Source organism: Aulonocara sp. 'chitande type north' Nkhata Bay, linkage group LG7, assembly GCF_057382095.1.
Source record: "Aulonocara sp. 'chitande type north' Nkhata Bay isolate Kocher_YH1m ecotype deep benthic linkage group LG7, A_spYH_male_GT1.1, whole genome shotgun sequence".
NCBI lineage: Eukaryota > Metazoa > Chordata > Actinopteri > Cichliformes > Cichlidae > Aulonocara > Aulonocara sp. 'chitande type north' Nkhata Bay.
In genome coordinates this window covers 40,923,456-40,936,943 of record NC_141350.1, presented here as the reverse complement: position 1 = coordinate 40,936,943, position 13,488 = coordinate 40,923,456, and the positions used below count along the sequence as shown (strand labels likewise).

At 39.3% G+C, this 13,488-nt stretch overlaps 1 protein-coding gene across 2 annotated transcripts in view; it reads right to left on the bottom strand.

The window, feature by feature from the left end:
- Nucleotides 1-11,311, bottom strand: part of rabgap1 (RAB GTPase activating protein 1) — a 77,393-nt gene extending 66,082 nt beyond the window's left edge. For both annotated transcript variants that reach the window (XM_086300404.1, XM_086300405.1), the window contains exon 1: nucleotides 11,184-11,311. The gene's annotated coding sequence lies outside the window, so the exon portion shown is untranslated. The remainder of the gene's footprint in view (nucleotides 1-11,183) is intronic.
- Nucleotides 11,312-13,488: the final 2,177 nt, after the last annotated feature.

Genomic DNA, 13,488 nt, shown 5'->3' with positions numbered 1-13,488 from the left:
GCAGTGCCACGGCAGGGAAGGCGGACACACCTGCACGGCATCACAATCCTGCCTCACCAGCTTAAAATTGGTGTAGGGTCCTGTGTTTGGTTGTTAGTGTGTTCAGCTGCAAGCTGGAAAGCTGCAGCAGTGTGTGTGTGTGACTGTGGACAGCAATCGAGAGTCAATAAAGAATGCTGGAAAGCATGTATGTCTCGTCGGGTCTGCCGTGGTTTGTCACAGTAGTGCCGAAACCCAGGATGGGAGGCATGACGGACCCACAACCAGGCCAGCAAGTGGATGAGCTGGCCCGAATGGTGGCCGAAATGGTGGGCACACAGTGGGAACAGGTGGTGGCATCACGCCGCCTGCAGGAAGAATCTGGCCGCTCGGGCCTGGTCCTGGCCGGCACCGCCGCCACTGCCACCAGCGTTCCCCAACGGTGTTAGTGTGGTCCTGGTTTGGTTGTTGTCAGTGTGTTCAGCTGCGAGCTGGAAAGCTGCAGCTGTGTGTGCGTGTGACTGTGAACAGCAACCGAGAGTCGATAAAAAATGCTGAAAAGCGTATGGATGCGTCGCCGGGTCTGCCGTGGTTTGTTACAGAATCTCTTACAGTTTTTTACAGCCGCTAGGACACATTTCTCAATACTTAGGTCACTTTTGCAAAACTCTTCACACAATTCTCCTAACTGACCTTCAGCTTGGCAAAGCAGTTCATTTCACATTCAAAATGCACTACAACTACCAAAAGACTTTATTCAGGTCTCAAATAAACTCATTCTTCCAGAACACTAGCAAAGGTTGACAGTCGACAAACACACTTTGTCACCCACAAAACAATGACCTAAAAAACACTAACAACATGTAGCATTACACAGTGTTTCCTTGTGTAAAACAAGGACACATCTCTGTTTATAATTTCAATATATGTTACTGGAATGAATCAGACATCATGCAGAATTCATTAATATTTGTTTATGTATTTTTAGTTTTTTGCACTAAGTAATCCCAAAATACAAGAATTTGTATACACACCATCCACTGATACACATACAATAGTAATGCTAATCTACTCGGTCTTCTCCATTTGGCCACAGGTTCTCATCCACATCACATCTTATGTCATCTAGGCCAATACACCTAGGAAATAATCTTCTGGCATGCCAGAATTGAAGGAGTTGAAAAATTGAAGGAGTAACACCTGTGTAGATGTTCATCTACAATGAGAATAAGCTGTGGCTGGTTAAACTGCATTTTTAGATTTAAAATATGTTTCAATAAAATATTGCTGTTGAATTTTGCTGTCTTTTTAAGTTTTGCATTGTGTTATTGTTTTGGCCATAAGTTTAACAGTTTTGAAAACAGTATGTAAGTACATGCAAAATGTCCTGTATGTACAAAGATTTTTGGCAGTTGTTGTGTCTGAGTGAGAAAATAATTCATGAAATTTGAGAGATGTAGTCATTGAATGCATTTTGTGCCAAAACAATGATAACTGATCCTCAGTTTGGCCCACATAGACTTCTGTTGTGCTCACTGTGTGAGGAGTTTTGCAAAAGGACCTAAGTATTGAGAAATGTGTCCTAGCGTCTGTAAAAAACTGTAAGGACAAATGCCTAGATGACCTCTAATATTCTGCCTCAAAACTCGTACAAAACTGAGGTTATTGTACTCGGTCCTAAAAATCTTAGAAACACAGCATCTCAACAGATGCTTACATTGGATGACATTGCCATTGGCCTCCAGTAACACTTAGAGGAATCTTGGAATCATGACCAGGATGTGCCTTTCAATGTGAGTATTACATGGATTTGTAGCACTGCTCACATTTGTGCAATATCACTAATTCTAGAAACATCCTGTCTCAAAGTGATGCTGAAATACTAACTGATACATTTATCACTTCTAGGCTGAACTATTGTAATGCATTATTTTCAGGTTGCAAAAATGCTACAACGACAGTACAAACAGGACAAGAAAGAGAGCATGTTTCTACCATATTATCTTCTTTTTACCCGTTTAATCCAGAACTGAAATTAGAATCTTTCTTCTCCCTTACAAGGTCTTGAGCAATCAAACCCCGTGTCCTTAAAGACCTCATAGTATCATATTGTCCCAACAGAGCTCTTGGATCTCAGGATCTTACTTGTGGTTGCTAGAGTTTCTAAAGGCAGAATGGAAGGCAGAACTACCAGTTTGGATTTGGGAGACAGACACTATCTCTACTTTCAAGAGTAGGCTCAAACCTTTCCTTTTTGATAAGCTTATAATTAGGACTGCATCAGGTGACTCTGAACTATCCCTTAGTTATGCTGCAATATGCTTAGACAGCGGTGGGTTTCCCCTGGTGGACTAAGTGTTTATTCTTCATTAAAGTCTTTTTCACTCTCGATATAATTATACAGCACTAGTGCATTTATTCATTCATATAGTAAATAATTTTAAACTGGTTCTCTCGCATGTGTATTTTGCCCCGTTTCCCTCTACTTGCCTTTGTTTCTCCTAACCCCCACCTGGTCGGGGCAGACTGCCCTTGTGAGAGTTTGGTTCTGCCACAGGATCCTTCCTGTTAAAAGAGAGATTTTCCTTCCCACTGTTGCCAAGTCTTTGCTCATAAAGAGCCATCTGATTGAGATTTTTTTTATGTTATAGGTCTTTACCCTACAATTTAAAAGCACCTTGAGGGCACACCTGTTGTGAATTGGCACTATATAAATTAAAGTGCTCTCTTTATCATTTCAAACCACTCTGAGGAAATTAAAATCTGATTACTCCTCTAAATATTCTGGGGGTTTTTTTTTGTTTCTTATGCTTTTTTCTTTTTAAATTTGTGTTGCAAAACAAGGTACAATTATCAAGTGAGGCTAGAACTAGTGTGCCAACTTCCCTGTTGGCAACATCTATTTGGAAAGGCACAAACACAACAACCCGCTGATCTGAGCAGAGTCGGGTAAAACAAGTAATGTGCGACCTGTTGTGGCAATAAAGCAAGATCATGTTTAAACTGAATTGTCATATTTTCCTAGTAAAGAATTATAAATAACCACATATAAATAGATTTATTTAACATTTGTTATGTTTCATGTGTATGAAAAGCAAAAAAATAAAATAAAATCAGCATGGCCAACTTCTTGGCAACCAGTTGGTAGCTGCAACTACTTGCAATCAGTTGCCAAATATGACAAAGTTAAACACAATCACCAGGCAACCTTTGACCTTTCCTGGTTGCAAGACGGTTGTCTTATTTCGACTCTAGTCTGAATGAGCTATAACACAATCATAACACAAAGACCATTCAGCTGACAGCCAATTATGCTAACCTTTACTGGATAAATATCATAATTAATGCCAAGGAGTTAGAAACTATGTTTCACCCACTTTGTAATGAGGGACTGTGCACACAAATTACACACACACACCTCTATTTACCTTCTCCACCTGTTTCACTTTCTAATCAAAAAAGGTGCTCCCATGCATACCTGTTATAATCTATTCTGTCTTTTCTGAATATTAATGACCAACAAAAATATGCAGTGCTACTTTAACATCCCACACTAGCATAAACACTATAAAGCAAATGGACGAACACACCACAACTTGCTTAGACCCTACCTTACAGGTTAGTTGTGCAACAATAATTTGATACACTGTGTGTACAATGTAGGTACAAAGTAACACAAATATATCGTTAAAACTAGTATATACTGAGAATATTTAATGATAACTCTCATTCTGCATGGGCGTTGTTACTTATGTTGCAACAGACAACACGGTTGCATGCGTGTCTATGGACTGTGCTTCTTTGGCAGCTTATTTACTCTGCTGATAGCTTTGCTGAGCAGATCATTTTAAAACATTGTCATTGCTGTTATTTCATACATAGTTTGGTGATTTTCTAATCCCAGTATACTTTATAGACACCTCAATAAGACTAATTAACTGTAACTACTAACTGTAGCTATTAATAAGCCAAATCTATACTGGTTTCTGCGATATGACGGTTTACTCTCATTTTGTGCTCTTGGATGTTTGGTCTGGCAACTGTCTTGTTCCATATGAAATAATATTAATTGAAGAGAATATCTGACAAAGTAAAGCAAATACCAGTCCAAAAGAAAACTAAGCATCAGACTCAGTAGCATTCAGACACGGTCCTTTGCATCAATCCCCAGTCTCTTTCATCCCTGCAGGCTTTCAGTCTTGAGGATACTTTGCAGATGTTTACACTACTCTTGGCTCAAAGACAGCTGCTGTCCATTTTTAGCACAGTTGGCTTTTGTGTGTGTGTGTGTGTGTGTGTGTGTGTGTGTGTGTGTGTGAGAGAGTGAGAGAGAGAGAGAGAGAGAGCAAAAGTGCCTAGCATAATTCGAAAGTAGTGCATATTAAAGCAAACAGGTAAAATAATATTAAATTACAGTGGCATGAAGAAGTACTTGCCCCTTTCTTGCTTTTTTAGTGTTTTGTTGCATTTAAATGTTTCAGATCTAACAAAATACAGTTTTTAAATGAACCTATGTTTGAATAAATAAATAAACAAAATACATTTTATTTTAACCATTCAGAGGTGGCCTTGCTCGTATGTTCAGAATTACTGTAAAGCTGTATAATCCTAAAGCACTTGAGCTTCAGGGGATAAACTGATGGCCAGACATTCTCCTTCAGGATTTTCTGGTAAAGAGCAGCATTCATGGATCCATTAATTATGCCAAGTCACCCAGGCCCTGAAGCAACACAGCAGCCCCAGACCATCACACTTCTACTACCATGTTTGCTGATATGATGTTCTTTTTATGAAATGCTGTGTTAGTTTGTTACAAGTTGCAGTGGGATTCAAATCTTCCAAAAAAGTCCAACTTTTGACTGTCAATCCACAGAAATTTCCCCAAAAGTCTTGGGGATCATTATGGTGAGGCAAAGGTGAGATGAGCCTTTGTGTTGTTTTTTGGACACCTAAGAACGCTCAGATGTCAATGACTGAGAGCATTCTATGAGCCTACCTTACATTGTCAGACAGGTTCTATTTAACTGATCCAGCAGGTCTGGTAGCAACCAGGGCTGAAAGATTTGAGAAAGGGCCAGAAAGGTTTGGGTGGCCGTTTCCTCTTATTAAATTAAATTATATATTTTTTTAAAAATAATTTTTATGGGTTATGTTAGACTAACATTAAACTCTTTTCAATGATCTGAAATATTCAAGTGTTGTAAAAACAGGCAAAACCTAAGAAATCAGGACAGGGACAATTACTTTTTCACATACAGCAACATATTTCATTCGTCCAGATCTTTATTCCTGTTTTAACTGTTTATATTTTTTTTCCAAATTGTTTAACTACTTTTGGAAAGATGGCTAAAATAAACTTTAGGGATAGCTATAGTGCCATCACTCGCTGATTTCTGAAGTCCCATTCTGAAGCGATTTCCCATTGCTCATCTTAGCATTTTGAAACTGGATGTGAGAAGTGAGAGGTGGATTTATGAAACTGCATGCTCACTGGCTAAACACTTGCCCATTACAAGTCATAAGCTGGATATTATAAGTCATATCCTGAAACTTATTTCTGAAACCAAGCCCACAAACTCGTCAGCACAAGCCCGGAGGCAGTTTTCTCACGTCTTTCAGACCCCAAAGCCATGTCCACCTTTTTTATAATGTCTAATAGTCAGGCCTTCTGCCTGCTGGTCCAGAGAGCATGTTGTTTGCTTTTCTTAAGGTAAATACTAAGACTTGCACTTTGATTTGAGAAAGCCAGGCGAAACTTGATTTTATGCACATACAACAGTCAATACTATATACACCCATACATACATAAAATACATTTTTAAAAATACCCACTTGTGCTGGATGTCACATACCCTACAAAACACACAGACAGCTGTATTATGAACACAAATAGGCACTCACTGAGAAACACGTGCATGCACACACACAAACCTAATACTTTGACTAGCAGGAGGCTCCAAAAGACTTATAATGCTTCCCTTGTCAGCCCAGTTTCCTTTCTAGCCTCACCAACAGAGCTCTGCCTGCTCCTGCCAAGATACACTGTTCCTTATCAACCTTTTCACTGCCTTGGTACACTTCCAAGAAGATCGACAAACGCTGCCAGTCAGTCAGGATACTGACCATTAAAATTATCTGGGTTCTAAAATGCCTTAAATTGGAGGTCATTTCCAATACCTTGAGTGTTTTTAGCAAATTTAAACTAATTTGTTCAGTCAACTTTAATTTGACTTTTTATGTCTCATCACTATATGATTCTTTGTTTTGAGTAGCAGGTTGAAGAGAAGAGAAGAGAAGAGAAGAGAAGAGAAGAGAAGAGAAGAGAAGAGAAGAGAAGAGAAGAGAAGAGAAGAGAAGAGAAGAGAAGAGAAGAGAAGAGAAGAGAAGAGAAGAGCCCACACCCTGGATGAATCCAATAACTCAACTGTTCAGCATATTTCATAGGTTCATATGGATATGAAGCAGCAATAGTTCTTCCAAAGCTTGTTTCCCAAAATGTTCTCTGACTTCAACATGAATACTCTGCATGTCTATGAGATGCTACAAATGTGAAAACCAATATAAGTTACATTTACTCTGTCAAGGAGGAAAATAAAGTAAGCTCACGTTTAGCCTTAAAATGCAGCCAGGTTCATTTTGAGTATCTTCTTTCAGGACTACAACCTACATCGTCTACTCATTTATCAACTATAAATCAACACAAAGCGATAACAGTAGTAAAGTGGTGAGGTCTGTGTATCCCTTAAAGTGGCTCACACACTTTAGTTTATTTTAAGTTGAAAACAGGAGGATACCATGTTAACCCATGTGTAAAAATACACACACTAGAAACACATGCCTGCTTCTTCTTTCTTTTTTTTGCTTCCCACTGCTATCCAGCTGAACGGGCTGTTCTGGGCTGCCAGCTGGGCTGCCAGCTGGGCCCTGTGTGCACCTCACGAGGGAGAGGAAGACACAGCCAGACACAGGCAGAGCATTCAGGCTTGCACCACAGTCCTTTTCAACCCGCCTCACAGCACTGATTTCAGCCAGGCGGAGATAGCAGGGGGGAAAAAGGAGGAAAGAGGAAAAGAGGAAAAGTGACAGAACAGCTCATCTACTACAATGGGAGTGTAACAGTACAAAGCAAAATCAAAGAAACACACACATAAACAGTATTTTATTTGTACTGTGTGAGCATCTAATTATAATCTTCATTCAGATTCACTGCAGGTCAGAGGCCCCTGGTTTAATAAAGTGGTATGAATGCTCTCGAAAGACTCGCGCTCAACAATAAAATGATCTCACGTGACTAAATAAAATACGGCAGGCCTGCCTTTAATTTCACAAACACAGAACTGATTGCAACAAACCTGTTCACTGTAAAATACTGAGCTACAGCCATGGACTGGCTATTCACAGCTACTTACTTAGTGGTGTTGTCTCTGAAAAATAGAGGTATGGCTTTTAAAGTAAAGCTGACACTTAGATGTGTGTTAACATGCATGCAACAATAGTTATGTGTGATGAACATACAGAAAATGGAACTGAAAGTGAATATGAATTCTCACTTTTGCATTTGTCCCTACCTCAGTGATAAATATGTATGTCAAAGTTTCTGTCGTTTAGTGAATTAACAATAAAAATTGAGCAATTTCTTATCAAAGCCAAAGCCCAGATGCAGGAAAACAAAGCAGGGCTGCAAGAAAGAAAAAGGAAGAAATAAAGCGTACAGCATCTATAACTCAAAAGAAGTGTGCAAATGGTCTGTGAGTAAAAATAGAGAGGTAGGTACAACCCTTATAAGATGAGCAGCTGAAATGACATGATCTAACCCTGCTTTTAACATGCAACCAAAGTTTCTGTTTCAGGTGACTTAACATTGAGTGCTATTTTTGGATCACACATCTAAAAATGTGGGTGGGTTTGTGTGTGTATGTATTTAACCTTAAAATAGCTCTTCTATTTACTGAGTATCAAGGAAAAAACACAGAAGACAGCTCTCGTGAGCAGTGCATACAATGTTGTCTTGCAAGAGGCGCAGATCTGCATAGTGATCTGAGCTCTCGGCCTGTGGTTGTTGATGAGATGCTATCTCTAGCTACAGAGTATGAGGGCGTGGAAGTGGACTGAACAGTATGTGGATTCTAATTTATTCAGTCGGTCCCTGCTGGGCAGCTAATACTAACCAGCTGTCTGCGGATATCAGGCTAATGTCTTCTCAACACAAACAGTCCAGATGATTGAGTGAGCCCACTTTTAGTTTCTGCTCGGTCTGTGTTCAGTGTTTTTGTGTGCACCTAGGTGATGACACAGATTTTAATGGAGTATCACAAGTGTTTCATCCAACGTGGGTATTCATCTAATGCAACTGAATGATTAAGAATCAAATACAAATCAGCTGCATCCATACAAGGTACAGTACAGCTAGCTAGATATAGCTTTACAACAGTCTGCAGACATTTATTTACCAATAAACTGCTTCCCCCTACCGTTAATAAGAAGCCACATAAACTGAGGACGGAAATACGTCTAATCCACCAAGTCATAACATTTAAAATCCAGAAGGTAATCAGGTCTTTTCTATACATTTTTTTAAATTATTAATTAAATTTGATTAACACTGAACATGAGGATAGCTGTTACTTGGGAAGAAGAGCAGGTAATTCACTAACCACAGAAACACTTGCTCAGTATCTTTGGGGACGATACTGAACCCTTAATTGCCCCTGATGCATCCATCAGTGTGACACAAATGAGCTTAATAACTCCATAAAGCTCCAAAGAAGCAGTACATGCAACAAAATCCAGTTGTGCAAAGTTGAGGCCGATGCAGACTTGTCCAATTCGTTGGTTATTTGGCGAAAACATTATTTCCCCCAAAAGTAAACCGTTATCAAACGCCCGGGAACTTTTGAACTCTAATGTAACTAATGTATGAATTAGAGTCATCTCACCCACAGCACATGCACTGAAACACTAATCCACAACAGTTGGTGCCCTCGCCATTCAGTCTACATCAGTTGTCCAAAAACAGGTGTGTATGAGGGGTGTTACTCGCATCTCAGTCCAGATATGGAAAAAAACATCTGAACAGTAGTGATAGAGGGAGGTGCTAAAATCTATTCAGTTTGACATCTTTACTCTGCTTTATTGTCTTTAGTGGTTGATATTTATTATTATGGTGTAAGGGCCTAATAATAATATAATGTAATATACTTATATTAGCTGAGCTATGTGCATGGTAAATGGTAAATGGCCTGTATTTATATAGCGCTTTACTAGTCCCTAAGGACCCCAAAGCGCTTTACATATCCAGTCATCCACCCATTCACACACACATTCACACACTGGTGATGGCAAGCTACATTGTAGCCACAGCCACCCTGGGGCGCACTGACAGAGGCGAGGCTGCCGGACACTCTGTGAGACATTTTCCAGATAACATATCAGAGAAGTGGCACGGCCCAATCTTAGCCTCTCAGCAGCTTTTTAAGTTGTCCCTAAAGCCACAAAAGTATTAATGTTAAACAGATAACATAAGTTTTAATTACCATAAGTGATGAATGAAGTGGTTCCTGATATTATCAACACCACATAAATTAACAATCATAGCAATCTCCATATAGCGGTCTGTTTATCAGACAAATAAAGTACTTTATTGTGCATAAGCATCTGTAGTAAAACCAGCATTATGTATGTTACTGTGTAATGTGGAAGAAAACACATGCATAACATAATGCTTCCATAAAGTATAGCTGTGAATGTGCTGGCTTTCCTCCTCTTCTAATATAGCTGCTGATGGTTAATAGAACAAATATTTACATAAAGTCTAATCTTTTTTTTTGGCTTTGTTTTGTTCTTATCGAGCGCATGCACCGAATGCATTATATGCAACGAGCTTTGCTTCGTAATACTGGAGTTTCAGGAAATACAACAGGAACAATCAGCTGACTGATGGAAACTGTTCAAGCTCACAGACAGATAGACAGACAGTAGTCGTCAGCATTAAGTGAGAGGAATATGGCATATAACTTCTGGTCAGTTTGTGTTGACACAACTTGTCTCATTAAAGAACTGACAATGTGCAATGTTAACAGTGTAAAACAGAGCATAGAGGAAGCTGTAACACAGCACACACTCATTCTGATATATTGAAATCAGGGTCAGCGAAGTTAGTTTAAAAGGTTGAAGGGGACTACCCTGGAAAATGAGGCCTTTTGCGAAATGTTATTAATGTATTTAAACAGCTAGTTTTGTTCCAAGGTTGTGTTTTGGTAGTTAATGGGTCCTGCAGGGCAGACTGCCTATGATTTAAAAAATAATAATAATAAAGTTATTCCAGGAAAGAACTTCATAACCTCCCTGGTTATTCCCTTGGCAAATACCTGCAGGGCATTTTGTAATAGCACTATAAGTTTCCGTCTTCTTGAAACAATGACAGCATGAAAGGCTCGTTAAAAGCACCGACAGCCTAATTCTAATATCTGCTGCTGATCTTATGAAGTTATTGACTTGTATATTAATATCACATATGCCTTCAGTACATGCTTGGCTATTTGACCTTTTATTCATGAGGTCCCCATCGCACTGCATAACATACGGAAGGACCGATCCGATCTGATAATGAGTGCATTGATAAGTATTAATATATGTCCATATTCTGCACTACAGTGACAACTGTAACATCTACACACAATCTGGCATGCTTAGCATTCACATTCATTTCCATGTGGATATAGGCAAAACTGCTACCTGTCAGCCTATTAAACCACACCTGTCCCTGAGCAGGCACTAATCTATTTCTCCCGATTAAAACGTGCGAAGCTCGCTAGCTCCAGTGTTCACTTACTGCTTCAGTTAGCCCTCACCAACCTGCCTAACGTTAGCTAATACAGCTATAGCAGTTATAGCCTCAAAGTCAGACCAAAATGTTTAATCGCACAGTGAACATTTCCCCAGACACTTCCGTCAACACGACACAATCAATGCAAACTCTTAGGTAAATGGGTTGCAAATAACTTTAAGATAAATCCGCTGCCTGGCCCCGCGATGGACAGAGTGTTCATACAGGCCATTACAGTATTATGGCTGGATAGCTAACGCCTGCTAGCCATGCTACTCTGGCACTTCCAACCAACAAACAGGTATATTTCCTCCTGACCAGGGAGACAGTCACGCTTAACCTCGAGTATAAATGCGTGCGCAAGTGCAAAACAGCTTACCTTGGTTCCCACTTTTATTTTTATTCCAACGGCGGCTGGCACAACATTGCACTTCCCAAATAACATCAGCAGACAACAGCATCCAGCCGAGCTGTAAACACAAGCCCAACCAACCCGCTGACAACCACACCGCGCATGCGTCTGTCACTGCTCCTCAGTCTATGCAGAAAGGAGGCGCTGGCTGGTGTGCAGCTTTGACTGATAACACGAGTCTGTTTTGTTTTGTTTTTTAAGTCAGGGCTCATCTTAAATGAGAAGTGTCAAACACACTGGGCCAAGTAGGAGTCTGTTCTCCATTTTTCAAAATAAATGCAGTTGCAAGTGGCGTGAATGTCTGTGCTTGGCTCTGGAGGTTTTTATGGTATAGATGGAGGTTTCCATATCTATTTCATAGATTTTCTTATCTATTTCATATCTATATCATATACAGTTGCTGCTGTCAGGTGAGAAAGTAGGTGTAATCATGAAATATTCAGGGTGTGCAACTACACATAGACTTCCTGTTGCTTTATTCTTGGATTTCAGCAGCTTCAAACACTAATGTTTCATTCTTTCATGACAAGGCAGACTGGGGTTTCACAGAAGTCCCAAGTTCTTACCTTTGAGTGCTCATTCCTTTTCTTAGTGTTGTAAACATATGTGGTGCTGATGCTGACCATATAACTCCTTGGCTTAATAGTACAATAGTTGGTACAGTCATAAAATAATGATATGTTCTCCTCTTGTATTAATTCATGCACTTCTACATAGAAGAACCTTTGTTTCCATATCTCCAAAAGTTGAGTCTGTTCATCTGGACGTAGCGTTTTCAGTGGGAGAAACGTTTCAACACATCCAAGTGACTTCTTCAGTCTCTTCAGTCTTTGTTTCCATAGTTCACACTCAAGTTAATCAAATGTAAACCCAGAATTTTGCAGTACTTCAGTGTAGATGGTGCCCAGGGGTATGTATAGAAGGGATGAATCGGTTGTACATGGTCCCTCTGAAATATGGTTCTCCTTCTCTAGTTGCCTGCACCCCAAATGCATTGGACTAGAGTACAATCCCACCACTGGATGAGAGCACAGATAGGACCATTAACGCAAGTACTTTACTCAGGTTTTATGTAGTTATACTTCATTTAACTATTTCCATGCACTTTATATTTTGAGTGCAATTATAGATCAAGTTACAGAGCAATATATCTGTAATTAAAATCATCAACAGCTGCAATGTTAAAGATACATACACATAAATATTTCTAAAATAATCGAAAAATATCATACATATGATTCTAACAGTGCCATTTTACGTGAGTACATTTTGTTCAAGAACTTAAATATATTTAAATATACATCCTGTGAACTACTAAGCTATTTAAAAATGATTCTTTTACTTAGGTAAAAAGTCTCTAATACCTTTTTTTCACTTTGCAAAAAACTATCCATTAGAAGTTTCTGTTTAAATTCATATGCAGCTCCAGTTTTCACATAATAAATCTGTAAAAAAGGACTGCGTAGTTTGAAATTGTTTTTTGATCACCAGTTTTATACACTTATTAAATATATCTGGTCCTTGTGTTGCACCTCATTAAAAAAAAACCCAAAACAAAACAGTCTTGATGGCGCCCTTCTGTTTACAACATATCTTGGGTTTAAAAAAAACAACAACTATGTCCCGCTGCAGTCAGTTATGAGAAACACACCTACGGTTCTCATTGTGTCGGTGCCATGCTGGCCCTTCCTGTCCAGCCTGTTGTTTCATAAGGGACGTACGTGGGAACACAAAGCACAATACTCCGTTTAAATATATTGAAAACCAGGTCACCACATCACAGCAGGCTCACACACATACTTAGCCTGTTAGGAAATAAGAGATTTCTAATGAACGCTTCACAATAACACTGACCACCTCATGTTTAAGTCCACACTTTTAACAGCCACTTTGATTTGATTAGTTTAAATGCACTGCAACAATCATGCAGGAAGGAGTCCTGCTGCATTTTGAAGCAATGTGGGTGCATCATTGTGATATTCTACTTAAAAAAAGATCCTAGGAAATCACATTGAAAAGAAAAATCATTAACACAGTGGTGTAGCAGTTAGCATTGTCACCTTGGCGCGCAAAGGTCTCAGGTTTGAATCCAGCCTGGTGGCCTTTGTATGTGGATTTTTAATGTTCCCCTCATATCTGGGTGGGCTTTCTCTCAGTTCTCCAGCCTGGATGCATGGGTGGATCTAGAGGTCATTTTTTTGTCTACGTTCACACTGCAGGTCTTAATGCTCAATTCCGATTTTTTGATCAAATCCAAATTTTTTGTCTGCTT